The sequence below is a fragment of the Ovis canadensis genome, chromosome 3 (genome assembly GCF_042477335.2).
Source record: "Ovis canadensis isolate MfBH-ARS-UI-01 breed Bighorn chromosome 3, ARS-UI_OviCan_v2, whole genome shotgun sequence".
NCBI classification, from domain to species: Eukaryota; Metazoa; Chordata; class Mammalia; order Artiodactyla; family Bovidae; genus Ovis; species Ovis canadensis.
Window position 1 is genome coordinate 92,516,448 of NC_091247.1, and position 25,146 is coordinate 92,541,593.

The following is a 25,146-nucleotide window of genomic DNA, read 5'->3' on the forward strand; positions in this document are numbered from 1 at the left end:
TGAACATCAGGGAGTTCACGGTTCACGTATTGCTGAAGCCTGGCTTGGGGAATTTTGAGCATTACTTTACTAGCATGTGAGATGAGTGCAATTGTGAGGTAGTTTGAGCATTCTTTTGCATTGCCTTTCTTTGGAATTGGAATGAAAAACTAGTAAGGAGGAATTTTAGTTCAAAACGCTTACTGTAATGGGGGAGGAAGAGTACTTTAAAGAAGCAGGTAACTATTGCAATAGGGAGGCCGCGTTGACCGAAAGACCTGCAAATTTCTTCAGAGTTAGGCAAAAAGGGTTTTCCTTTCACAGAGCAGTAAACAAAGCTAGAGAGACCCAGGTGCAAGGAAGTGGGATGAAAAGATGGTGAGATTAGATAGTGGATCAGAGATTGTTTTATCCTGAGGCTAGTTTATTTTCTGGGAAGGATCCTTTAAGGGGCTATATACTAGTTCACTCTGAGGGTGAACAGGAGTTCAGGGCACTGGAGAGGGGAAAAAAGCTTAACAGAAAATTTGGTTAACAATAGCAAGTTTTATTCTGATTGATCAATAGGGACAAGCAGTTCAGCTACGCATTTGTAAAACAACAAATAAGAATTTGGAGACTGTGTGACCTCAAAATAAGTAAACAAGGAAGGCATCTGCACCCTTACAAAATCTTATGGGGAGGGGTGGGTCCTTGCAAGGAACACAAAGGGTGTGAGGATTTCTTAATCTTCACTGGGCTCAGGTTAAATTCCATATTGTCCAGGAAGCAGGTTTAGAAGTCAAGCAAATTGGTTAAGGTCACACAGCTAAAACAATGCTGAAATGAGTCTCAGATAAGATCTGATAGACTCCAAAACCACTGTCAACTAAGGGCTTCCCTCATAGTCAGTTGGTAAAGAATCTGCATGCAATGTAGGAGACCGGGGTTCAATTTCTGGGTTGGAAAGATTCCCCTGGAGAAGGAAATGGCAATCCACTCCAGTTTTCTTGCCTGAAAATTCCCTTGGACAGAGGAGCCTGGCGGGTCCCAAGAGTTGGATATGACTTAGCGACTAAACCACCACCACTGTCAACTAAAGTCAACTAAAAAGGATGCACAATGTGAGAGTTGTGAGTTAAGTTTTATCTGGGGCAAAATGAGGACTGCAGGCTGGGAGACAGCGCCTCAGAGTTCTGAGAAACTGCTCCAAAAAAGTAGTGGAGGAATGTGATTTTGGTGAAGGGAGAGTTCAATGCAATCAAGCGCTTATTTGACAAAAGGTTTTCTGCTAGTCAAGAGGAGCTGATGTCATCATGAAGGGATTTAGTGCTCTTCTAGATGTGAGGAGATACAAGGACTGGAATCCTGAAATCAGTTTCTGAAAATATCTAACTATCTAAAGATCTGTTAAACCAGTTTCCCTGGAGCACAAGGTGCCTCACTCTATGTCACAGGAGTGTATGTTCCTCGGTTCTTTGTCTCGTCACATCAAAGATTTGGAGTGACAGACGTTAAAGCCCTCTCGTCGTGTCACAGCTCTCAGGTCTTGGATAGACCGTGTTATAGCTCTCAGGTCTCGAATGGACCATGTTATAGCTCTTAGACAAATCAGTGTTACAGTTCAGTGTTACAGCTCTATTTTATTTAGAAGATAGCAAGAAAATCTATCTTCGAGGCATGAGGGCATATCGATTCAAAGACAGGAGGAGAAGAGCATCCCAGCACACGGGAGAGAGAAAGAGAGCTGGCTCTGGCTCCTCTATTTATATGTTTATCTCCCCCTGGGCCTGTCCTGTGTAAATTGGGCCAGCCAGGAGTGTTGTTTGTTTTACCTGAGGTCCTCACTGATTCCTTGGACCTTTTTTTGTTCTATTTTCGCGGGCTTTCCCCTTCCTTGTCTTTTAGCCACCGCCATTTTGGACTCCTTTTCCCTGTTCTACCTACCTAACACTCTCCAACTGAACTTCCTTCAGGGCGTGTTGAAGGTCAACAACTCAACAGCATAGGATTCAGATAGCAGATGGCAAATGTCCTTGTTGTTGTTCAGTCACTGACAAGTACCCATCTGTACTTGCCAACTCCTATGGGCCTCTCTAGTCTAAAATTGTATAAATGGGTTTATCAATTGGAGCATTTCTCATATCACTAGGTGGTGTCTTGGTCAGGTGTACCTAGTAGGTTCTTATTGCACAGAACTGTCCCATTTTGCCGATGAAGATGGTGAAACTGTGCAACTCAAATTGGGACTTGAACCCAAGGTCTTTTAATTGGGGTCACACACCTGATCTCAGAACTTAATGAAACTCAAGTTCCTTATGTATCATCACAGAGAGAATTCAGGAGAGCAAAGTGTGAGAAGTGGATTTCTGTAGAGTGAAACACTCCACAGAGTGTGGGTCATTTCAGAAGGCAAGAGGCATTTGGGTATGGAGGTTGTCAGTTTTTATAGGGATGGGTAATTTCATAGGCTAATGAGTGGCCAGTCTGGTCACATGGACCACAGCCTTGTCTAACTCAATGAAACTATGAGCCATGCCATGTAGATGGACGGGTCATGGTGAAGAGCTATGACAAAACGTGCTTCACCGGAGAAGGGAATGGCAAACCACTTCATTATTCTTGCCTTAAGAACCCCATGAACAGTATGAAAAGGCAAAAAGATAGGACACTGAAAGATGAACTCCCCAGGTCGGTAGGTGCTCAATATGCTACTGGAGAAGAGTGGAGAAATAACTTCAGAGAGAATGAAGAGATGGAGCCAAAGCAAACACCACCCAGTTGTGGATGTAACTGGTGATAGAAGTAAAGTCCGATACTGTAAAGAGCAACATTGCATAGGAACCTGGAATGTTAGGTCCATGAATCAGGGCAAATATGAAGTGGTCAAATAGGACATGGCAAGAGTGAACATCGACATTTTAAGAATCAGTGAACTAAAATGGACTGGAATGGGTGAATTTAACTCAGATGACCATTATATCTACTACTGTGGGCAAGAATCCCTTAGAAGAAACGGAGTGGCCATTATAGTCAACAAAAGAGTCTGAAATGCAGTGCTTGGATGCAATCTCAAAAACGACAGAATGATCTCTGTTCATTTCCAGGGCGAACCATTCAATATCAGGGTAATCCAAGTCTATGCCCTGACCAGTAATGCTGAAGAAGCTGAAGTTGAACGGTTTTATGAAGGCCTACAAGACCTTCCAGAACTAACACCCCAAAAGATATCCTTTTCATTACAGGGGACTGGAATGCAAAAGTAGGAAATCAAGAAACACCTGGAGTAACAGGCAAATATTGCCTTGAAGTATAGAATGAAGCAGAATTAGCAAAGGCTAATAGAGTTTTGCCAAGATAACGCACTGGTCATAGCAAACACCCTCTTCCAACAACACAAGAGAAGATTCTACACATGGACATCACCAGATGGAGAACACCAAAATCAGATTGATTATATTATTTGCAGCCAAAGATGGAGAAGCCCTATACAGTCAACAAAAACAAGACCGGGAGCTGACTGTGGTTCAGATCATGAACACCTTATTGCCAAATTCAGACTTAAATTGAAGAAAGTGGGGAAAACCACTAGACCATTCAGGTATGACCTAAACCCTTAGGTTTATACAGTGGAAGTGACAAATAGATTCAAGGGCTTAGATATGATAGACAGAGTGCCTGATGAACTATGGATGGAGGTTCGTGACATTGTACAGGATGCAGTGATCAAGATCATTCCTAAGAAAAAGAAATGCAAAAAGACAAAATAGTTGTCTGAAGAGGGCTTACAAATAGCTGTGTGCTGGGAGCCACCACAGGAGATCCCACCCATGACAGGGTCATGTGGAAGAGAATTGTTAAGCAAGGCTTCAGGACTCAAGGGCTCCCTAGGCTTTCTCAAGCACCTACCCCCAAACCAGAATCTGTCTGTTTTACTATTTCATGACTTTCACCAACTCCTCTGACATTAACAGAGGGCTATCCCCGACCACCTTTCTCTGGAGAAAATCAACTTAGGGCTATAGCTAATAAGTCTCCTGGACATCAGAGGAATATTTCAAATCAAACCCCCTCTGTTAGCATTCTAGCTTGCTTGGCAGGTATATCCAGACTCTTGCAGCTATGCATACGATTATTTACAGCCTCCCAACTGTGAGAGGCACAGAAAGCCTAAAACATAGAGCCTTTCAAAGAGTTAAAAGTTATTAGAGTGGTGCTGGTGTAGGATTTCATTATTGGGCCAATGCTTGTTGCTAAATTCCCGTATCTCTTATCCACTGTGCACCTGGGAGTGCATTAGTTAACATAGTTGGAATGTAAGAAAAACAAAATAGTAGCCTTGAAATTAACCACATCAGACTTCTGGGGTAATTGGTTCTTTCTTTTAACTCACTGCACCTTTGCTCAGTGAGAAATGTAACTCTGTTTGGCATTTTCTGAGGCTGACATAGATTAGAAATATAAAGAAAAAACACTTTGAGGGAAAATAAGTTTTCTGGTTGAGCAGCCTTTATCAAAAGAGGGTCATGAAATGTTCATAGGCCTCCAAGGCCAGAAGATAATGTACACAACATCATTTGTGGGAAAGATTTGCAGAAAAAATCCTGGTTTCGATAAGGGCAAAACTGCTGGAATGTTTGGGCTGACTCTGTATGACCTTGCATCTTTCATTTCCCTCTATGTATAAGGCAAGGTATAAAAGTACCTTTTGAAAAATAAAGCTTTTGGGCCCTGCTCACCGAAGCAGCTTGGTTTCCCCGTGTGAATCATTCTCTCTCTCTCCCTCTCCCTCTCTTTTTCAGGCTAATCCCTTGGAGCACAGAGGCTCCCTGCATTCACTTATCTGCCTGGATTTCTAAGACCTGAATGGAAAGACGTTCTGCGTCTTCACTCCCTTGGGAGACCGGAAGGGCACCTGCGGCCTCCGTGAACAGGGCAAACTTCTTGTCTCGGAGTTTTATTGGCTTTCTATGTAAACCAAGGAATGTCAGCCTCTTTCTCTCCTCTATTTTCTTATCTTCAACATTCTTTCCTTGTCTCTCTCTAAATCAATCACTGACACCATTTCTCCTTTGGGTTTCCCGGATCCTGCGCAGGCTGGACCCCAGAGGCTGTGAAAAGAAGAGAAGTGAAACGCAAAAAAGAAAAGCAAAGATATAACCATTTGAATGCAGAGTTCCAAAGAATAGCAAGGAGAGATAAGAAAGGCTTCCTCAGTGATCACTGCAAAGAAATAGAGGAAAACAATAGAATGGGAAAGACTAGAGATCTCTTTAAGAAAATTAGAGATACCAAGGGAACATTTCATGCAAAGATGGGCACAATGGCATGGAACTAACAGAAGCAGAAGATAGTAAGAAGAGGTGGCAAGAATACACAGAAGCACTATACAAAAAAGATCTTCATGATTCAGATAATCATGATGGCGTGATCACTCACCTAGAGTCAGATATCCTGGAATTCAAAGTCAAGTGGGCCTTAGGAAGCATCACTACAAACAAAGCTAGTGGAGGTGATGGAATTCCAGTTGAGATATTTCAAATTCTAAAAGATGATGCTGTGAAAGAGCTGCACTCAATATGCCAGCAGTTCAGTTCAGTTCAGTTCAGTTCAGTCGCTCAGTCGTGTCCAACTCTTTGTGACCCCATGAATCACAGCATATCAGGCCTCCTTGTCCATCACCAACTCCCGGAGTTCACTCAAACTCATGTCCATTGAGTCGATGATGCCATCCAGCCATCTCATCCTCTGTCGTCCCCTTCTCCTCCTGCCCCCAATCCTTCCCAGCATCAGAGTCTTTTCCAATAAGTCAACTCTTTGCATGAAGTGGCCGAAGTATTGGAGTTTCAGCTTCAGCATCAGTTCTTCCAATGAACACCCAGGACTAATGTCCTTTAGGATGGTCTGGTTGGATCTCCCTGCAGTCCAAGGGACTCTCAAGAGTCTTCTTCAACACCACACTTCAAAAGCATCAATTCTTCGGCCCTCAGCTTTCTTCACAGTCCAACTCTCACATCCATACATGACCACTGGAAAAACCATAGCCTTGACTAGATGGACCTTTGTTGGCAAAGTAATACCTCTGCTTTTTAATATGCTATCTAGGTTGCTCATAACTTTCTTTTCAAGGAGTAAGCGTCTTTTAATTTCATGGCTACAATCACCATCTGCAGTGATTCTGGAGACCAAAAAAATAAATTCTGACACTGTTTCCACTGTTTCCCCATCTATTTCCCAGGAAGTGATGGGACCAGATGCCATGATCTAATTTTTCTGGAAAAGGTGTTTTCATTCCAATCCCAAAGAAAGGCAATGCAAAAGAATGCTCAAACTACCGAACAATTGCACTCATCTCACACACTAGTAAAGTAATGCTCAAAATTCTCCAAGCCAGGGTTCAACAGTACGTGAACTGTGAACTTCCAGACATTCAAGCTGGTTTTAGAAAAGGCAGAGGAACCAGAGATCAAATTGCCAACATCCACTGGATCATCAAAAAAGCGAGAGAGTTCCAGAAAAACATTTACTTCTGCTTTATTGAGTATGCTAAAGCCTTTGACTGTGTAGATCACAACAAATTGTGGAAAATTCTTAAAGAGATGGGAATACCAGACCACCTGACTTGCCTCCTGAGAAATCTATGTTCAGGTCAAGAAGCAACAGTTAGAACTGGACATGGAACAACAGACTGGTTCCAAATAGGGAAAGGAGTTCGTCAAGGCTTATTTGATGAACTTATTTAACTAATATGCAGAGTACATCATGAGAAATGCTGGACTGGATGAAGCACAAGCTGGAATCAAGATTGCTGGGAGAAATATCAATAATCTGATACGCAGATGACACCACCCTTATGGCAGAAAAAAAAAGAACTAAAGAGCCTTTTGATGAAAGTGAAAGAGGAAAGTGAAAAAGTTGGCTTAAAACTCAACATTCAGAAAACTAAGATCATGGCATCCGATCCCATCCCTTCAAGGCAAATAGAAGAGGAAACAATGGAAACAGTGACTTTATTTTGGGGGGGCTCCAAAATCACTGCAAATGGTGACTGTAGCCATGAAATTAAAAGACACTTGCCCCTTGGAAGAAAAGTTATGACCAACCTAGACAGCATATTAAAAAGCAGAGACATTATTTGCCAACAAAGGTTTGTCTATTCAAAACTATGATTTTTCCAGTAGTCAAGTATGAATGTGAGAGTTGGACTATAAAGAAAGCCAAGCACCAAAGAATTGATGCTTTTGAACTGTGGTGTTGGAGAAGACTCTTGAGAGTCCCTTGGATAGCAAGGAGATCCAACTAGCCCATCTTAAAGGAAATCAGTCCTGAATATTCATTGGAAGGACTGATGCTGAAGCTGAAACTCCAATACTTAGGCCACATAATGCAAAAAAACTGACTCATTTGAAAAGACCTTGATGCTAGGAAAGATTGAAAGTGGGAGGAGAAGGGGATGACAGAGGATGAGATGGTTGCATGGCATTACTGACTCAGTGTAAACCTGTTTACCACAGATAAGGATTCAAAGCCACATGGCTGGGACTTGAACCCAGCCAAAACCCAGGTTGGGACTTGAACCCATGTGGCTTAGGCTTGAACCCAGCCAAAACCCACAGTACCTGGTTTTAGGACCTAATGAACCTCAGATTCTTCATGTCTCATCACAGAAAGAATTCAGTGAGACAGTGATAGGTAAGAAGTGGTTTTATTCAGATACAGAGGGAAGCACACTCCATAGACAGAGTGTGGGACATTGCAGAGGGTGAATGTGGTGGTGGTGTAATGTGGCATGGCTAGTTTATATAGGCTGGGTAATTTCATATGCTAATGAGTGGGAGGACTATTCTAACTATTTTGGGGAAGGGGGCAGAGAATTCTTGGATGTGGGCCACCACCCACTCCTTGGTCTTTTAACAGTGCCTTGGAACTGTCATGGCACCTCTGGGTGTGTCATTTCATTTGCTGATTTAGGATCAAGGTCTTGTCTGCCATCTTGGTCCCATTTGATTCTAATAAGTTTATGTTGTCTTTGGGCTATGTCATTCTTTTGAAAGTTATGCCCTGCCCTGAAGGGTTAATAGGGTAGCAGAGATGTGCCTGCAAACGGGTCTCTCTGCTCAGGCTGAGCGTCCTTGCATACGAGGCGTTCTGCCAAAGAGTCTGGACACAGCCTTGAGTTTAATGGTCCCTTGCAAACGAGGGAGCATTCCCTTCTTGAGATAAGAAGGAGATGGGGGCTTTGGGCAGACTCTGCAGTAGACAGAGATTTCACTCCCCTTTGCTATACGATAACATGTCTGCACCTGCACTGTGCTGAAAAGGCTTATTCATGTAAGTCTGGAATTCTGCCTAGGGGGCTTTTATAATAAACGGCAATTAGTTTTTTGCCCAATTCTGTTCCTCTGGCCAGAGTGGTGTCATGTCTGTCTCTTGTGTGTCTTGTATGTTCTGTGTCATTTCACTCATAATCACCAGTAATCTACACTGCCCCTTTCCCTCCTGTTACAAATGGACATGAGTTTGAGTAAACTCTGGAGTTGGTGATGGATAGGGAGGCCTGGTGTGCTATAGTCCATTGGGTCATGAACAACTGAATTGAACTGAACTGAATTCCTCCACTCATGCAGTTCATTCCATTGAGTCGGTGATACCATCCCACCATCTCATCCTCTGTCGTCCCCTTCTCCTCCCACCTTCAATCTTTCCCAGCATCAGGGTCTTGTCAAATGAGTCAGTTCTTTGCATCAGGTAGCCAAAGTATTGGAGTTTCAGCCTCAGCATCAGTCCTTCCAATGAACACCCAGGACTGATCTCCTTTAGGATGGACTGGTTGGATCTCCTTGCTGTCCAAGGGACTCTCAAGAGTCTTCTCCAACACCACAGTTCAAAAGCATCAGTTCTTTGGCACTCAGCTTTCTTACAGTCCAACTTTCACATCCATACGTGACTGAAAAAACCATAGCTTTGACTAGATGGACCTTTGTTGACAAAGTAATGTCTCTGCTTCTTTTGGGAAAGAGGTGTGGATTTCCAAGTGTTGGTCTACTGCCCACTTTTGACCTTTTCTGGTTGTCCTTGGAACTGTCCTTGTACCTGCGGGTGTACCATTTAGCATCCTGAGGTGTTACAATGATCATACACTGAGGCTCAAGGTCTACTGAAAGTTGAATCTCCCTGCTATCTTGGCTATAGTTAGTCCTAACCAGTTTTTGTCATGTCCTGTGGCTGTTATTTTTTTTAAAGGTTGTGCCCTGCCCACTTCTCTCCTGTTTCAGTGTGGGTTGGAGTACGTGGTGGATTCACTGCTATTACGTCTTTTAAAATATGTTTACTCCCAATACTTTTAGACGCTAATGAAAGAAATTGTAAGACCACAGAAACAGAAGGAGAGACATTCTATTTTCTTGTATTTAAAGAATACAAGAGGGAACGGGGCAGAGTATAACCTTTAAAAGAACGATATAGCCCCAGGACACAACATAAACTGATTAGAGCCAAATAGGTCCAAGATGGTGGATGACTCAGCTTCCACTAGACCTTGAGCCTCAGTATATGCTCACTGTAACACATCAGCAAGCTAAATGGCACACCCACAGGCGTCATGACAGTTCTAGGGTTAACCATCAAAGACCAAAAATTGGGGCAGTGACCGAATTCCTGGAAATCTCTGCCCCTTCCCTCAAATAGTTGCAATAATCCTCCCTCTCATTAGCCTATGAAATTACCCAGCCCATAAAAGCTAACCACATCACATTTTGAGGCTGCTCTTTCTTTCTGAGACGGTTCCACACTCTGCCTGTGGGAGTGTATTTCTCTCTAAATAAATCCACTTCTTATGTATCACGTTGTCTCTCATTGAATTCTCTCTGTGGTGAGACATCAAGAACCTGAGCTTCACTGGGCCCTGAAATCAGTGTGTGATCTCAGTTGGAAGACTGTGGGTTTTGGCCGTGTTTGAGTTCCAGCACATGGGTTCAAGTCCCAATTTAAGATTAATGGTTTCAATACCACCCAAGGCAATCTACGAATTCAGTGGAATTCTTATCAAATTACCAATGGCATTTTATATACAACTGGAACCAAAAAATTTATATGGAAACACAGGAGACCCAGAATAGCCAAAATAATCTTGAGAAAGAAGAATGGAGCTGGAGGAATCATGCTTCCTGACTTCATACTATATTATAAAGCCATAATAATGAAAGTACTATGGTACTGGCACAAAAAATAGAAATATAGATCAATGGAACAGGAAAGCCCAGAAATAAACCCACATAGCTATTACTCAATTAAGCTATGACAAAGGAGACAAGAATGTACAATGGAGAAAAAATAATCTCTTTAACAAGTGGTGCTGGGAAAACTGGACATAGTCAGAACCCTCTTTGACATGATGTAAATTGCAGCAATATTTTTTTGGCTCCATCTTCTAGAGTAAAGCAAACAAAAGCAAAAATAAACAAATGGGACCTCATTAAACTTAAAATCTTTTGCACAGCAAAAGAAACCATATCCAAGGAAACAAAAGGAAACAAAATAAAAAGATACCCTAAAGAATGGGAGAAATCATTTACAAATGATGTGACCAACAAGGGCATAATTTCTAAAACATATGAACGGCTTATACAGCTCAATAGCAAAACACAAACAACCCAATTAAAAAATGAGCAAAAGATCTAAATAGACATTTCTCCAAAGAAGACATACAGATGATCAACAGGCACGTGAAAAGATGTTTAACAGCACTGATTATTAGAGAAATGCAAATCAAAGCTACAATGAAGTACCACCACTCACAGGTCAGAATGGCTAGCATCAAAAAGTTTACAAACAATAAATGCTGGAGAGGATGTGGAGAAAAAGGAATCTTCCTACACTGTTGGGGATGTAAATGGGTGCAGCCACTATGGAGAGCAGTATGAAGGCTCCTTAAAAAACTAAAAATAGTGTTACCATATGATCCAGCAATCCCATTCCTCTGTATATATCTGGAAAAGGCAAAAACTTTGATTTAAAAAGACACATGCACGCAATGTTCATTCAGCACTATTCACAGTAACCAAGATATGGAGGCAACCTCAATGTCCAGTGACAGATGAATGGATAAAGAAGATGTGGTTCATATATGCAATTGAAACCTGTGCGTGCATGCTAAGTCACTTCAGCCGTGTCTGACTCTTTGCAAGCCCGTGAACTGTGGGGACCACGCTCCTCTGTCCACGGGATTTTTCAGGCAAGAATACTGGAGTGGGTTGTCATGCCCTCCTCCGGGGGATCTTCCCTGCCCAAGGACTGAACCTGCATCTCTTACATCTCCTGCATTGGTGGGCAGGCTCTTCCCCACTAGCACCACCTGGGAAGCCTATGAACTAGTACTCAGCCATAAAAAAGAATGAAATAATGCCATTTGCAGCAACATGGATGGACCTAGAGATTATCATACTGTTGCAGAAAGGAGAACTCCTTCCAGGGCCCAAGAATGGGCTCTTGTCTAACACTTGGAAGTGAATTAGCTGAGGAGACATGTGTGCTGACAAAACAAGATACTTTATTGGGGAGAGACACGTGGGCAGAGAGCAGCAGGGTAAGGGAAACCAGGAGAACAGCTCTGCTATGTGGCTTGCAGTCTCGAGTGTTATGGTGATGGGAACAGTTTCCGGGTTGTCTTTGGCCAATCATTATGACTCAGGGTCCTTCCTGGTGGTGCATGCATTGCTCAGCCAAGAGGGATGCCAGCAAGAAGGATTCTGGGAGGTGGAAGGACAGGTAATATCTCCTTTTGACCTTGCCTGAATTCTTCTGGTTGGTGTTAGCTTATTAGTTCTGTGTTCCTTACCAGGACCTCTTGTCGTAAAGCGACTCATGCAAATGGTTAGTATGGTTCCTGGCCAGGGTGGGTGGTTTCAATCAGTGTGCTTCCCCTAACAATACTAAGTGAAGTAAGTCAGACAAAGACAAATATAATATGATATCATTTACATGTGGAATCTAAAAAAGATGATGCAAAAGAACTTATTTAGAAAACAGAAATAGACTTGCAGACATAGAAAACAAACAAGGTTATTAAAAGCGAAAGCAATGAGGGATAAATTGGGAATTTGGGATTAACACATATACAGTACTATATATATAATGGATAAACAACAATGACCTACTGAATAGCACAGGGAACCTTTTTCAATATCTTATTAGAAAAACCTAGAATGGAAAAGAATCTGAAAAAGAATATATACACATACATATATATACAGGTGACTTCCCTAGCAGCTCAGTTGGTAAAGAAATCTGCCTGTAATGCAGGAGACCTGGGTTCGATTCCTGGGTAGGGAAGATCCCATGGAGAAGGAAACGGCAACTCCAGTATTCCTGCCTGGCAAATCCCATGGACAGAGGAGCCTGGTGGGCTACAGTCCATGGATTCGAAAGAGTTGGACATGACTTAGCAACTAAACCATCATATATGTATACATATATATATGTTGTTGTTGTTTAGGTGCACAGTTATGTCCAACTCTTTTTGCCACTCCATGGACTGTAGCCCTCCAGGCTCCTCTGTCCATTAGATTTCCCAGGCAAGAATACTGGAGTAGGTTGCCATTTCCTCCTCCATGGGATATTCTTGACTCAGGGGTGAAACTGGCGTCTCCTGCATTGGCAGGCAGATTCTTTACCTAACAAGCCACCTGGTAAGCCCACTTGCATGATTAGATTTAGGTTAAACATTTTGGGCAAAAATTCTATATAAGTGATGCTGCCTACTTCTCCTATCATTCCTTAATCTCACAACTGTGACTCTATATTCATTTTCTTCTACTTTTATCCGTAATGCCCTTTCTTTCTTGCTTTCTTGGAGAAGAATCTCGTCTAGCCCTTCTCCTTTAGTATTACTCTTTTATCTTCCCTCTGAAGATACATTTTTCAAACTGTGGGTGTTAAGTCACTAGTGTGTAGTGAAGTACATTTAGGGGATTGTAACTAGCAGTTTAAAGAACAAAATAAAATAGATTTAGAATGAAAGAAAAAATATCCGAATGCATGGCACATGGTAAGGGTTAACAGCACTTTTATGAAAACTTTTATTTCTGTTATATATATATGTAAAATCACAGTTTTTACTGGGATTAATGGTCAAAAGAGTTTGGAAAGTCCTGCACTGGAATGTCATGTTGGGCAGAGGTCTAGGTTCTGTTGAAAACACAGGTTTACAGATCCAGTCTATGGCTGAACATCAAAGTCTTCAGTATTCTTCACTTATCTCTGACATCTATCTTTGGATTTATCTACTGACACACTTCCCTTTTCTTTTCTTTCCTTCTCGTCTCTAAAAATTGTGGGCAATCCTGCTATCTCTCAGAGGTGCCATGGCAGGCCGTGATTCAGTGTCTTTGAGGTGTGAGGTAAATAATTATTATTGTTGTTGGGAATCTTGTATTTCTCTCTCTCCCACTGTTATTACTATGGTAGGCATAGTGGAAACAACAATGATAATGCTAATATCATTATTAGCATTGATATCAATTAGCATGATTAGCAATGATAATGATAATAATCCATGGAGCCTGCTGTGGGTCAGGTTTTGGGGGCAGAAGGACTGGCGAGCACCCATAAGAAGACCTCTTAGGGGGCAGTGTTCAGTGCGTTCTGCAGGAGGAGACCTGAGGCTGGTCACACATGTTCTTAACCCAAGGGGCTCTGGTTCTCATGACACTGAAGGAACTTTGGTTGAAGTCTTTGAGTCTGTGATGACCTTAAGCCTTCCTTTCTCTTGAACTCATGTTCTTTATCTGTAACACGAGTGGGATTGGATTAGACCATCTCTATGGTTCTTATCAACTTTACTCCCTTGTGACACCCTTTACCAACAGATGAAGAGTCTCTTGCTAATTGGGAAACATATCTGGCAGCCAAGTTTTGAAGAGTAAGAGTAGAGGAGAGATCTGTTCTGAGACCTTGTCAAGATTGGGGGGAGGTGGTAGGGATGGAGGGGATAAGTGGTGAAAACAGTGGCAGTTAAAGGGCATTAAGATGACAATTGGCTTCCCTGATAACTCAGTTGGTAAAGAATCCACCTGCAAGGCAGGAGACCCCGACTCAATTCCTGGGTCAGGAAGATCCCCTGGAGAAGGGATAGGCTACCCACTCCATTATTCTTGGGCTTCCCTTGTGGCTCAGCTGGTGAAGAATCCACCTGCAATGCAGGAGACCTGGGTTCAGTCCCTGGGTTGGGAAGATCCCCTGGAGAAGGGAAAAGCTACCCACTCCAGTATTCTGGCCTAGAGAATTCCATGGATGTATGGGGTCGCAAAGAGTTGGACACAACTGAGCAACTTTCACATTTTCATGATGACATAGTCTCCCAAGGAGACCAGGGACAGGAAAGAAGCTTTAAGAGAGAATTCAGGGAGTTACTAAAGACTGACCTCATCTGCTATAAACACAGACTACTTTAGCTGCTATAAATACCATGCAGTGCAAGTTTTAAAGATATACTTGAGTTCAACAAGAAGAGTATGCAATAGATTTGACTGACTCTAGGTATGAATGAGTGTGTTGGGTGGGTCAAGTACTGGCCACATGAAAATGTCCATGAATGACTGTAAATACAACAGCAGTTGTCCTTTTGGGCTGCAAATAAATTTTACTGAGTCAGTAAGAAAAAAGAAAAAAAGAAGAGTATGCAAATAGCCTAGATTAAGTTTCTCTTGGGGACATAAGAATATCAGTGAACCTCACAAGAAGTTTAGACATCTCAGGTCCAAGTACATGGCAAGCACAAGCAGCTTATTCTTCTGACCTTGGACCACTGTGAGTCATTGAATCCTGAAGAAATGGAAATGTTGCCTTCAACATTTAAAAATAAGTCTGCATGCTCACTTGTGTCATTACATCACCATAACTTAGACAGTACTGGGGAATTATTGTGGGCTGGGAAGGGAGGTTGCCATTCAGGAAGTCAGTATGGAGGTGAGTGAGAGGGGCTGAAGGAAGGAAGGGAGGGACTGTCATCCACTGGGCTTTGGGGCCTTCAGTTGCTGCCCGCGGCTCCTGGCCAGGAACACAAGGTAGGGAGGCAGGATTCACGGGTTCCAGCTAAACTTTTAGCAGACTTGCAGGGTGGCCCCATCTGAGTACCAGATAGGGTGGGATACATTTGTGCTCCCAACATGAGGTGAGGTTGGTAATGATGAGACAGATAATCAGTGGGACTCTCTCTTCCCTGGTAGAGGCATGGTGACTTGCTTAGCAAGGGGCCAGGTGAGCACATTCTTACTAGAAGGACAAGAGATGGGAAGAATTCCCTTGGTTCACCTAGGCTAGCCCAAGACGACCTCAAGCTACCCAGAGGGGAGTGGTACAACCCTCTCAGGATGGAGGCATAGGGTGCAGTCCAAACTGTGCACAGGGATAAAAAAGCTAAGATGTATTTGATAGGGAGATGTGAAGAAGATATTACACCTCCTGGACAAACACACAAGGGTGAGATGTCTGAATGTGGTGGGGGGAGGGTGGTGGAAAAGGGAAAGGAACTAGCTAGCAGGTATCCAAAGAGCTGCCTGGAATACAGACAGGTTGTCTGCGCAGGAACTGTGGTATTGGAGAAGACTCTTGAGAGTCCCTTAAACAGCATGGAGATCCAACCAGTCCAACCTAAAGGAAATCAGTCTTGAATATTCATTGGAAGGACTGATGCTGAAGCTGAAACTCCAATACTTTGGCCACCTGATGTTAAGAACTGATTCATTTGAAAAGACCCTGATGCTGGGAAAGATTGAGGGTGGGAGGAGAAGGGGACAACAGAGGATGATATAGTTGGATGGCATCACCAACTCAATGGACATGAGTTTGAGTAAACTCTGGGAGTTGGTGACGGACAGGGAGGCCTGGCATGCTGCAGTCCATGGTATTGCAAAGAGTCAGACACGACTGAGTGACTGAACTGAACTGAAGTGGTTTATATCTTTCCAGACATGACCAAAAAGGAAAAGGAGGACCTGCTAGTTCTAATAGGAAAAACCCTGAAAGGGACTTCCCTAGCGATTCAGTGCTAAGACCCTGAGCCTCCACTGCAAGGGGCATGGGTTCAATCCTTGGTCTGGGAACCAAGATCCTGCATGATGCATAGTGTAGCCAAAAATAAAAAGAATCCTGAGAAAGAACTCTGATTGTCCTGGTTTGGGTACCAACTAAACCTTGGTCCAGTTGCTGTCATGAGGTGGCTTAGGCACTAAGATGGACTCAGCCTCATACATGTGTACCCGGTGGTCAAGACTGCGGGTCTCTCATTCAGATAAGGTGTGGGAGAGGAGTTAATGGATAGAGTTTTTGAAAATAGCCACTAACATAAATAAACAAATTGAACACATTGTTATGAAAAACAAGATAACAATAATATATATACCATAGCTAGTTCAATAAAGATAATTAAAGTAAGTTATCAAAAAATGGACCTAAACTTAGATAATAATGGAGAACTATAATTATTAAAATATTATGCAAAATGCCATGCTAATATGTTTGAAAACCTTGATAAAATTCTTTTTTAGAATAATATAAATTATCAATATATGTTCAAGAAACTTCATGCGTAGATGAGTTCTTTCGAGTCTTCTAAGAAAAGAATTCTCATGATATATTAAGCGTTGGATAGCAGAAAATTTTGTGATCTGAAGAGACAAGTAGAGAATGAAAGATTCCCCCACCAGCAAACAAACAAACAAAAAGGCTTTATAGACTAGTGAATGAACGTGAATGCAAAAACTAAGGGGACTACTTCTGAATAAAATCTAGGAGTAGATTAGTTGATTATTTCAGGTTTTAAAGTTTTTATTTTTAATGAAAAATTGTGCATTACAGTAATTAAAATCGTTTGAAAGTGAAAGTCACTCAACCGTGTCTGACTCTTGGGACCCTATGGACTATAGCCCACCAGTCTCCTCCGTCCATGGAATTCTCCAGGTGAGAATACTGGAGTGGATGGCCACTCCCTTCTCCAGGGATTGAACCCAGGTCTCCTGCATTGCAGGTGGATTCTTTACTTTCTGAGCCACTAGGGAAGCGCCCAAATTTGAACAGCAACAAAATGGCACTCTGATTAAACAGCATTTTACAGCCTGCAGGACACCCTGGGCCAACTTGCTTGCTTTTTTTTTTTTCCCACCAGTTTTTTATTTTAGATTTATTTTAGATTTCTGTCTTTCCACCCAACTTCTTCATTTACCAACAACCAAGTTCTTTTCCTTCCTTGCCAGGCAGACAGGCAGATGGGAGAGGCAAGCCCAAGCTTTTGTCAGTTGTTCTCCATTCTTTGATGCGAAAAGGGGCAGCACAATCATTTTAACTTGCACCAACCTCTTTGCATCTACAGAGTTGAACAGTTAAAGAAGTAAAATAAAAAAGCAAGGCTTGTGGCATGTACAGTGCACTTTGGTTACGACTCACTTGCTGGCTTCTCTTGTTCAAGTGTTTCTTTTGAAGGCAGGGATTTTCCCGTTGTGTTTCTGTTTTCTTCCATTTCTACTTGTCGAATTTCTCAGTCTCAGTCATACCCGGTTTGTCAGACACGGTCCCTTGATGAAGTGGAGTGAGGCTAGGGGAGTCCAGTCTGCAGTGGCCACAGCCTAGTGTAGGAGTATATTTAAAGAATAAAAGTTGTGTTCAAGTAAGGTTTGTTCAAGGAATGCTGATATAGCTCAGTATAAAAGATCTGTTAGTTTATATTGTTCATTTCATCACACCCACAGGTTAAAGGCAGCAAAGGTGATCAAATGATTATTTCACTTAGTTCAAATATAACCAAGTTGTGCTCATGCTTAAAACACAAGCATGGCTTCCTAACACATTTAATGTTAGTCCAGTATATCAGGCCCGTATATCAGTATACAATCAGGCCTCTCTCTATAGTCTTGTCCCAGCCCATCCCACCTCCATCCCACCTCTCCTTGGTGTGCTGTGATCCAGCCCTATGGGCCTGTTTCCTTCTTCATTTGCTTCCATCACGTCACATTTGCAGGTGCTGTTCCCTCCACCCACAACACTCTTCCTTCTCATTTAGGCTTAGTTAATGCCTTCTCTTTTTTCAGGTCTAAGATAGTCTTTGCTTTCTCAATACCTGTGGTGGATTCATGTTGATGTATGGCAAAACCAATACAATACTGTAAAGTAATTAACCTCCAATTAAAACTTAAAATTTTATATTTAAAAAATAAATAAATAAAAAGTAAAAAAAAAAAAAAAAGAAAGAAAGAAATCTTTCCTGGGCTTCTCTGGTAACTCATGGTAAAGAATTCACCCATCAGTGCAGGACACACGGGTTCCATCCCTGATCTCGGAAAATCCCACTTGCTGTGGAGCCAGTTAACCCCTGCGCCACTACTATTGAGCTGGTGCTATCAAGCCCGGGAGCCACAACTATTGAAGCCCGCATGCCCTAGAGCCTGTGATCTGCATCAAGAGAGAACACTACAATGAGAAGACCAAGCACCGCAACTAGGGACAGAGGGAAAGGCCCGCACAGAAGCAAAGACCAAGTGCACCACATATAAAAATGTGTGTGGGTGCATGTATATATGTGTGATGTGTGTGTATGTGTGATATATGTGTATGCATGTGTATATATATGGGATATGTGTGTGTGCCTGTGTATATATGTGTGATATGTATGTATATGTGTGTGTGCATGTATATATGTGTGTGATGTGTGTGCATGTGTATGTGTGTGCATATGTATATATGTGTGACGTGTGTGTGTGTATATGTATATATATAAATCTTTCCTTACCTCTCTAATCAGTGAAATCTTTCCTACTCTTGTGCTCTTAAAGCTGTAATGTTTGAGATTCTGTTAAGATACATGTTAAGATATAGATCCTGACTGGGGAGGCCTGGAGGGACTGGAGTTTCTACTTTCTAGTAAGCTTCCTGGTAAAGCCCTTACTGGTGGTGCATGGACCATACACTGAGTGTTGTGACCTTTTTCTTTCTCACACCTATTGTGATTGTACTTTTACATTCATTGTGTGACTTTAAAATATATATTTATTTATTTTATTTTTGGCTGTGTTGACTCTTTTGTGTTGGATTTCCCAGATGGCTCAGTGGTAAAGGATCCACCTGTGACTCAGGAGATGTGAGTTCAATCCCTGAGTTGGGAAGCTCCCCTGGGGGAGGGCATGACAACCCACCCCAGGGTTATTGCTGGGAAAATCCCATGGACAGAGGAGTCAGGTGGGCTACAGTCCATGGGGTCACAAAGAATCCAACATGACTAAAGCAACTGTGCGTGCACACAAGGGAAGCATTAGGAGCACATGCGACAGATAGAGCATTTATGTAAAGGGCCCTACCAACCAAAGAAAGAGACAACTCAATAGGAACGTGAGCAGCTCACCACAGGAAAAAGAAGTACACATGGTCAGTACACAGTGTTGTTCTGATTTGAATTGTAACAAAAAAGATACATTGAAGTCCTAACCCCGAGAACCTTGGATTCCTCCTTATCTGGAAATAAGGTCTTTCCAGAAGTAACCAGTTAATGCAAGGTCATTAGGATGGGTCCTAATTCAATAGGACTGTGCGAAGTCACTTCAGCCGAGTCCGACTCTTTGTGGTCCTATGGACTAGGCCACCAGGATCTTCTGTCCATGGGATTCTCCAGGCAAGAATGCTCGGGTGGGTTGCTGTGACCTCCTCCAGGTTATCTCTCAGACCCAGGGACTGAACCTGCGTCTCTTATGTCTCCTGCATTGGCAGGTACATTCCTTACCACTAGTGCCACCTGGGAAGCCCCAAATATGACTGGTATCCTTATGAAAAGGAGAAATTTAGACCCAGAGACAGACATACACAGTGAGAGGAGCATGCAAAGAGACACAGCTCAAGTTCCCCAAGGAAGGCTCCCAGAAGCTGGGAGAGAGGCCTGGAACAGATCCTCCCCTAGAACCTTCAGAGGGAGTGGGCCCAATGCCACCAACACCTTGGCTCTGGGCTTCCAGCCTCCATAACCTTGAAACAGTACATTTCTGTGGTTTTAACCCACCCAGTTCATCATAGTTTGTTACAATAGCCCTAGGAAACCAATGTACTGTGAAATAAGATTCAGTTTCACTAGAAATTTAAGAAATCAAAAAGAAAACAGAGCACTGTTTTTTACAACATTGTTCAGCTTCTGAGGTGGTGGCAGGATAAAATCAACTATCAGTGAAGATGAAAGGAAAAAGGAACGTTCATACAATAATAGTGGATGTAAAGAGTACACTTATCCATAGCACGAGGAAGGCCATTTGACAGTATATATAAAAACCATAAATACATGAAAACTTCTAGACCAACAATTCTTCTAAAAAGAAAAACCTAAGGAAATAATCAGACATGTTTGGAAAGATATGTGAACTAGGATGATCAGCACTTCAGTTCAGTTCAGTTCAGTTGCTCAGTCGTGTCCGACTCTTTGCAACCCCATGAATCACAGCATGCCAGGCCTCCCTGTCCATCACCATCTCCCGGAGTTCACTCAGACTCACGTCCATAGAGTCGGTGATGCCATCCAGCCATCTCATCCTCTGTCATCCCCTTCTCCTCCTGCCCCCAATCACTCCCAGCATCAGAGACTTTTCTAATGAGTCAACTCTTCGCATGAGGTGGCCAAAGTACTGGAGCTTCAGCCTCAGCATCATTCCTTCCAAAGAAATCCCAGGGTTGATCTCCTTCAAAATGGACTGGTTGGATCTCCTTGCAGCCCAAGGGACGCTCAAGAGTCTTCTCCAACCCCACGGTTCAAAAGCATCAATTCTTCAGCGCTCAGCCTTCTTCACAGTCCAACTCTCACATCCATACATGACCACAGGAAAAACCATAGCCTTGACTAGATGGACCTTAGTAGGCAAAGTAATGTCTCTGCTTTTGAACATACTATCTAGGTTGGTCATAACTTTTCTTCCAAGGAGCAAGCGTCTTTTAATTTCATGGCTGCAGTCACCATCTGCAGTGATTTTGGAGCCCCCCAAAATAAAGTCTGACACTGTTTCTACTGTTTCCCTATCTATTTCCCATGAAGTGATGGGACCGGATGCCATGATCTTCGTTTTCTGAATGTTGAGCTTTAAGCCAACTTTTTCACTCTCCTCTTTCACTTTCATCAAGAGGCTTTTAAGCTCCTCTTCACTTTCTGTCATAAGGGTGGTGTCATCTGCATATCTGAGGTTATTGATATTTCTCCTGGCAATCTTGATTCCAGCTTGTGTTTCTTCCAGCCCAGCGTTTCTCATGATGTACTCTGCATAGAAGTTAAATAAACAGGGTGACAACATACAGCCTTGATGTACTCCTTTTCCTATTTGGAACCAGTCTGTTGTTCCATGTCCAGTTCTAACTGTTGCTTCCTGACCTGCATACAGGTTTCTCAAGAGGCAGGTCTGGTGGTCTGGTATTCCCATCTCTTTAAGAATTTTCCACAGTTTCTTGTGATCCACACAGTCAAAGGCTTTGGCATAGTCAATAAAGCAGAAATAGATGTTTTTCTGGAATTCTCTTGCTTTTTCCATGATCCAGCGGATGTTGGCAATTTGATCTCTGGTTCCTCTGCCTTTTCTAAAACCAGCTTGAACATCAGGGAGTTCACAATTCACGTATTGCTGAAGCCTGGCTTGGAGAATTTTGAGCATTACTTTACTAGCATGTGAGATGAGTGCAACTGTGTGGTAGTTTGAGCATTCTTTTGCATTGCCTTTCTTTGGGATTGGAATGAAAACTGACCTTTTCCAGTCCTGTGGCCACTGCTGAGTTTTCCAAATTTGCTGGCATATTGAGTGCAGCCCTTTCACAGCATCATCTTTCAGGATTTGAAAGAGCTCAACTGGAATTCCATCACCTCCACTAGCTTTGTTCATAGTGATGCTCTCTAAGGCCCACTTGACTTCACATTCCAAGATGTCTGGCTCTAGATTAGTGATCACATCATCATGATTATCTGGGTCGTGAAGATCTTTTTTGTACAGTTCTTCTGTGTATTCTTGCCACCTCTTCTTAATATCTTCTGTTCTGTTAGGTCTATTCCATTTCTGTCCTTTATCGAGCCCATCTTTGCATGAAATGTTCCCTTGCTATCTCTAATTTTCTTGAAGAGATCTCTAGTCTTTCCCATTCTGTTCTTTTCCTCTATTTCTTTGCATTGATCACTGAAGAATGCTTTCTTATCTCTTCTTGCTATTCTTTGGAACTCTGCATTCAGATGCTTATCTCTTTCCTTTTCACCTTTTCTTTTCGCTTCTCTTCTTTTCACAGCTATTTGTAAGGCCTCCCCAGACAGCCATTTTGCCTTTTTTCATTTATTTTCCATGAGGATGGTCTTGATCCCTGTCTCCTGTACAGTGTCACAAACCTCATTCCATAGTTCATCAGGCACTCTATCAGATCTAGGCCCTTAAATCTATTTCTCACTTCCACTGTATAATCATAAGGGATTTGATTTAGGTCATACCGGAATGTTCTAGCGGTTTTCCCTACTTTCTTCAATTTGAGTCTGAATTTGGTAATGAGGAGTTCATGATCTGAGCCACAGTCAGCTCCTGGTCTTATTTTTGTTGACTGTATACAGCGTCTCCATCTTTGGCTGGAAAGAATATAATCAATTTGATTTTGGTGTTGACTATCTGGTGATGTCCATGTGTAGAGTCTTCTCTTGCGCAGGCGGCGGACTAAGTGCGGCCGAGAGGAGCTACCCCATGTCCGAGGTCAGGGGCAGAGGCCTAGAGTGTCAGGCTGCGATGGCGCATGAACGGCCAAGAGGAGCTACCTTGCGTCCGAGGTCAGGGGCGGCTGGGAGGAGCTACCCCGCGTCTGAGGTCAGGGGCAGCGGCCGAGAGGAGCTACCTCTTGTCCCAGGTCAGTGGCGGCCGGGAGGAGACACCCTGCCTCCGAGGTCAGGAGTGGCCAGGAGAAGCCACCTCATGCCTGAGGCCAGGGGCGGTGACCCTGAAGAGCCACCCTGAGCCCAAGGCCAGGGGTGGCAGCTGGGAGGAGCCACCCATGCCGGAGGCCAGGGCCGGGGGCTGGGAGGAGCAATCCGAGGAGCGGTGGCTGAGCAGGCACAGGAGGGCCTAGAGGAGCTATCCCACGTTGAAGGTCAGAAATGGCGGCAGTAAGGAGGTACCCCTCATCCAAGGTAAGGAGCAGCGGCTGTGCCTTGCTGGAGCAGCTGTGAAGAGATACCCCATGCCTAAGGTAAGAGAAACCCAAGCAAGATGGTAGGTGTTGCAAGAGGGCATCAGAGGGCAGAGACACTGAAAGCATACTCACAGAAAACTAGTCAATCTAATCACACTAGGACCACAGCCTTGTCTAACTCAATGAAACCAAGCCATGCCTGCGGGGCAACCCAAGATGGGCGGGTCATGGTGGAGAGGTCTGACAGAATGTGGTCCACTGGAGAAGGGAATGGCAAGCCACTTCAGTATTCTTGCCTTGAGAACCCCATGAACAGTATGAAAAAGCCAAATGATAGGATACCAAAAGAGGAACTTCCCAGGTCATTAGGTGCCCAATATGCTACTGGAGATCAGTGGAGAAATAACTCCAGAAAGAATGCAGGGATGGAGCCAAAGCAAAAACAATACCCAGGTGTGGTTGTGACTGGTGATAGAAGCAAGATCCGATGCTGTAAAGAGCAATATTGCATAGGAACCTGGAATGTCAGGTCTATGAATCAAGGCAAATTGGAAGTGGTCAAACAAGAGATGGCAAGGGTGAACGTCGACATTCTAGGAAATCAGCGAACTAAAATGGACTGGAATGGGTGAATTTAACTCAGATGACCATTATATCTACTACTGCAGGCAGGAATCCCTCAGAAGAAATGGAGTAGCCATCATGGTCAACAAAAGAGTCCGAAATGCAGTACTTGGATGCAATCTCAAAAACGACAGAATGATCTCTGTTCGTCTCCCAGTCAAACCATTCAATATCACAGTTATCCAAGTTTATGCTCCAACCAGTAATGCTGAAGAAACTGAAGTTGAACGGTTTTATGAAGACCTACAAGACCTTTTAGAACTAACACCCAAAAAAGATCTTCCTTTTCATTTTAGGGGACTGGAATGCAAAAGTAGGAAGTCAGGAAACACCTGGCGTAACAGGCAAATTTGGCCTTGGAATGCGGAATGAAGCAGGGCAAAGACTAATAGAGTTTTGCTAAGAAAATGTTTAGCACTTATAATATTCCATATTTGGAAGCAACTAAATGTGTAAACATAGAAAATTGATTAATAACTAATGAAAGTACTATATAATGGAGTACCCTGCAGACAAAGAATGAGGCTGAGGAAGCAGTTTCTATTGATGTGGAAAAATGCATATTTGATTGATTGAGTTACTTGAGAAGTCAAATAAGAAAATATTCTGTGCAGAAAGCTTTTATATCTATAAGAAACAAACAGGTTTATATTCACAGAAGAAAGTTTGGAGGGTTACACAGTAAAATGTGTTAAGGTTTGTTACCTGTGGGTGGTGAAATTATTTTCTCCTTTATGTTTACATTTTCTTCAACACATACGTCTGCCTTGGTTATATAAAAAATATTTCAAGTTAGAACATTCCACCATAATTAATGAGCAAGAGTTAGGACTCTTAGGGTGGCAAAGTGTGATGGTTTCTGCCATGCATCAGCGTGATTCAGCCATAGGTATACATATGTTCCTTCCCTCTTGAATCCCCACTCCTGCCTCCCCATCCCACCCCTCTAGGTTGTCACAGATGTCCGACGTTGGGTTCCTTGCATCATACAGCAAACTTCCACTGGCTGTTTATTCTGCATAGGGTAATATATGTGCTTCAGTGCCATTCTCTCAAATCATCCCACCCTCTCCTTCCCTGTGTCCGAAAGTCTGTTCCTTTTTTCTGTGTCTCCTTTGCTGCCCTGTTAGCAGGATCTTCAGTACTACCTTTCTAGGTTCATATCCTGGCATTAATATATGATATTTGTCTTTCTCCTTCTGATTTACTTCACTCTGTATAATACGCACTAGGTTCCATCTACCTCGTTAGAACCAACTCAAACGCATCCCTTTTTATAGCTTAATAATATTCCAGATCAGCAATACTTAAAAATTATTATTATTATTATTTTTCTATCAGGTGCCTTCCCCACAAAACCTTAAGGCCACATTACCACTCAGATAGAGCAGATGGACAAAAAGG

The 25,146-nt window shown here is 42.8% G+C and overlaps 1 pseudogene; it reads right to left on the minus strand.

Annotated features, from left to right (window-relative positions):
- Positions 1-17,386: 17,386 nt before the first annotated feature.
- On the minus strand, positions 17,387-17,952 carry LOC138436278 (thymosin beta-4-like; annotated as a pseudogene).
- Between the last annotated feature and the right edge of the window lie 7,194 nt (positions 17,953-25,146).